Source organism: Geotrypetes seraphini, chromosome 2, assembly GCF_902459505.1.
Source record: "Geotrypetes seraphini chromosome 2, aGeoSer1.1, whole genome shotgun sequence".
In the NCBI taxonomy this organism is placed as follows: Eukaryota; Metazoa; Chordata; class Amphibia; order Gymnophiona; family Dermophiidae; genus Geotrypetes; species Geotrypetes seraphini.
The window spans coordinates 123265141-123269328 of NC_047085.1; the positions used below are offsets into that span (position 1 = coordinate 123265141).

Consider the following 4188-nt stretch of genomic DNA (forward strand, 5'->3'; position numbering starts at 1 on the left):
TTGTTTAGTCAGTTGGAATTTGAATAAGTTCTTTTTATTCTCTCAACGGTATAGAGCTGAACACTCTAAAGAATGATGGACCATCAGAAAGAGGCTTGAAATGCTGGAAGATGATATCACTTACCCCTGCTATTCCTCGAATTATTTTTGTCCTGCTGATGGATTGGTTGGTGTTCTGCTTTCTGAGTTCAGAACACTGTGCATGTGCAGCAGTTGGGAGGATGCAGACGAGTGTTTGATGTTAAGTGGTGAGGCTTCCTGATTGGCCACATGCTGAACAAGCCCGAGCTCATGTGACAGACTATGGAGTTAGCCCAGAACCCTGCGATGATGCAGGAGATGATGAGGAACCAAGATCAAGCCCTCAGTAACCTGGAGAGCATGCCGGGTGAGTACAATGCCCTGCGGCGGATGTATATGGACATTCAGGAGTCTATGTTCAGTGCAATTTGGCAGTAACCCTTTTCTCTCTGTGCCTGGAAACACAGATGCTTCAACCTCACAGCCCTTAAGTACAGAGAACCGGGAGCCCCTGTCAAACCCCTGGGATCCCTCATCGCCCATATCCCAAGACCAGGGGTCCAGCACAGACGGAAGCACCCCAGCAACAGTTCCAAACCAAAGCATGCCTACCATATCGAACCCCCTTGGAGTTAGCGCTGGAAGCCTGTGCTCTGGGATGTTTAACAGCCCAGAAATGCAGGGATTACTACAACAGATATCAGAAAACCCACAGCTCATGCAGAACATGATCTCCGCCCCTTACATCACAGACCCTGTCGCAAAACCCAGACTTAGCACAGATGATCGGGAACAATCCTCTCTTTTCTGGGAACAGTCAGCTTCAGGAGCAGCTACGGCTTCAGCTACCAGAGTTTCTGCAACAGATTCAGATCCTGGAGGCTCTCTTGATAATGACCAATCCCAGGGCCATGCAAGCTCTGCTACAAATCCAGGAGGAACTTCAGATGCGGCAAACAGAGGTGCCAGGGTTGGTTCCCAGCCTCAGTTGATTTGGTTGCCTGGAAAGCCCCCCTCCACCAGAGGAAACACAAACCCTGAGAGTCTACCATCTTCTACCTCCATGCCAGCAGGGGACAGCAGCTCTCAGATAATTCAGATGCTGACTAATAGTGGTTCTCAGGTGCAGAATCCATAAGTGTGCTTCCAACAGCAGCTGGAGCAGCTGAACGCCATGGGCTTTATCAACCAGGAAGCCAACCTGCAGGCCCTGATAGCCATTGGTGGCGACATCAATGCAGCCATCGAGAGACTGCTAGGCTCCCAGCCTTGCTAAAGCCATAATCTGCCTCACTGGATATGCACACAACCACCTCAATCCATTTGCCAGCAGCCATTGCTCGTGTTTTAGGCTTCAGCTCTTGTTGCCATATCTCTTAAGTTAAGACTGCAGTCTTGTGGGGCGTCAACAGGATCAGTGCGGCTGCTCATATCACAACGAGGAAGGGGAAGATTTGTTACATAATGCCTGTAAAACTTTGGCAGCCAAGATGAACAGAGTAGAGTTGGAAGGATCATCGGAGATCACATTTGGTGGTCGAGTTTAACCAATATGGTGAAGTTGATGACTCTTTGCTATTCACTCGCTGCAGCTGCATATTCAGATGCCTACCCCTATATCTGACTTGGCTATGTTAAATGATTAATTTAGCAAGAGCAGCTTAAGGAAATATGAATGGATGAAATGGGTGGTAGTAGTAATTGAAAGGTTGAAAAAATGAGTGGATAATAGGTGTAAGGTCGATAGGGGTGATGGAAGTATGGAAGAAAGTATGGAAGAGGATTGAATGAGTAAGAGGGTTAATTATTCTCTGATTTTAATATTTTTAGTTTACTGTACTTATATAAATTTGGTAGATTTCAATTAATTAATATCAGGTTTCTTAAGTTATAGTGAGGTTCTACTTTTATTTATTTAATAAGTTTGACTTATTAATTAAGGTCAGTATGGGGTTGCTTAGGAATATCCTTTTACATAGGGGCATTTTGAGCCTAAAAACATTTAGCTACTTAAGAAGTTAATTTATATGAACTATACATTGAATATGGTACTTACTTTAAGATTACAATGGAATATTGTTAAACAAAATTTTATTTATATTATATACTGTTCAGTTGATTTTTTAGGCTTAATAGTATTTTAAGTGTAATTCTGACAGATAATTATAATTGAATTAATTTTATGGGTCAAATAGGGGGATTATTTGTGGTGATATTAGTGTGCCTAGGGGTGGATGGTGGTTGTTAGTCATTATGGGTGCATCCAAGTTTATGTGATACTTATTGGGTTGGGGAGGGTGGAGGGGGGATTTTGTTTGGGTTCCTGGATGTGGGGGAAATTATTGGGATTTTATATGTTCAAACGGAAATTAAAAGTTTATTTGGTACTAGGTCACCATCACTTAACATGGCTTTAAAAATATTTTCACTTAATGTCAAAGGGCTCAATTATCCAATTAAGAGGGGAAAAAAATACTCTTTTTTTTTTTAAAACAGTAGGAGGCGGATATATATTTTATCCAGGAAATTCATTTATCTACTAGTGAATCAGCCAAGTTAGAATGGAGATGGGTCAAACATAGTTTTTTCACTCTTGCAGTGGGAAAGAAGGCTGGGATGGCTATCTTAGTGAATAAAAGATGCTCAGCTGTATTTAATGTAGTTTCAGCAGATTCTATGGGAAGGTGGATTTAGGTACACATGAGCTCGTGAAAAGATACTCTGAAGCTTTTTAATATTTATGCCCCTAATTCAACTCAATGTTTACAAACAGACTGACTTCAGTAAAAAATAATGTCTACAGAGAGTGACCGATACATGTATACTCCGCTCAAAGATATGAAACTCAAAAAAGGAAGGCTAAAAAGCCCCCTTTGCAATAAGAGTTCACCTTCCAGTCATTGCGATATTTATATGTTAGATCACTCTCAGAGACTTGATGGAACAATGTGTCTAATTCAATAAATAGTTTCAAAAAGTGTTTCAACAGATGAATGTTTCAACAGACTCTCTTATATGTCTTCATTTAGTTTAAATGTATCTAAAGTCCATAGTATGCAGGGAAATGTTGTCAGAACTAATTGAATATAATAAAAGTACTTAGCTTGTGAGACCAGTTCAAGGGTCCCAATGCGGCCCCATTTCGGAATCTACTTCAGGAGACCCGATAACAGTTCTCAAAAGTACTTTTTTCGATGAATTAGAAAGACAGTCATGTCACTGCAAAATGTCCGTGCTGACTATGATTACTTGGTCACTGCTGAGCTTACTCTGAAGTTTGTAACTGATCACTCTCTGTAGATAGTATTTTTTACTGAAGTCAGTTTGTTTGTATACATTGTGCCATTTTTATGACTTCTATTTCATAAATTTTGATCCCTGGTTTTCTAAGGAACCTAATTCAACTCAGGCTGAATTTTTTAAAACTCTTCAACAGTTGATTCTCCCACTGGCTTCTTCTAATTTATTAGTAGCTGGGGACTTTAATGCTGTTATGGATCCCTTGGACAAACAACCTAGTAAGCTAATCAAATCAATGGGCTTAGATAATTTAATACAGTCCTGTGGCTTGAAAGATATATGGTGGATTCTTCACTTTAATGCTCGGGAATTTTCTTTTTGCTCCCATATACATAAATCCTTTTCAAGAATAGATTACATTTTTATTTCAGACCCATTAATTTAACAGGTTACAAAAGCCAGCATAGAAACAATTATTTTATCAGATCATGCTGGAGTTTGGATTGAATTTAAATTAGCTGAACAAGATTGTATTAGACCTATTTGGAGATTCAATAACACATTGCTTGCAGATTCAAATTTTCTTGAGGAATTTCAATTAAAAATGAATGAATATTTTCAACTTAATGCCTCAGAGGAAATCTCTTTAGAAACATTGTGGGACGCTTTTAAAGCACTATTAGAGGGCAAGTTATTTCATATTCGGCACACATTAGGAAATGGAATTTTCTGCGTTGGAACAAAATATTAAGGATTTGAAGTTGCAATTGGCCTCAAAATGGGAACAAATTACTTTGCAAGCCCTCTTCAAAGCTAAATATAAATATAATGAGATTTTCTCACAATTGGTTAGGAAATATTTGTTTTCTCAGCAGACTCTGTATTATGGAAACTCGAATAAAGCAGGAAGACTATTGGCTAATTACC

The 4188-nt window shown here is 39.5% G+C and overlaps 1 pseudogene; it reads left to right on the top strand.

Moving 5' to 3' along the window:
* The first annotated feature begins 270 nt into the window (after window positions 1-270).
* LOC117354827 lies at window positions 271-1297 on the top strand (annotated as a pseudogene).
* Window positions 1298-4188: the final 2891 nt, after the last annotated feature.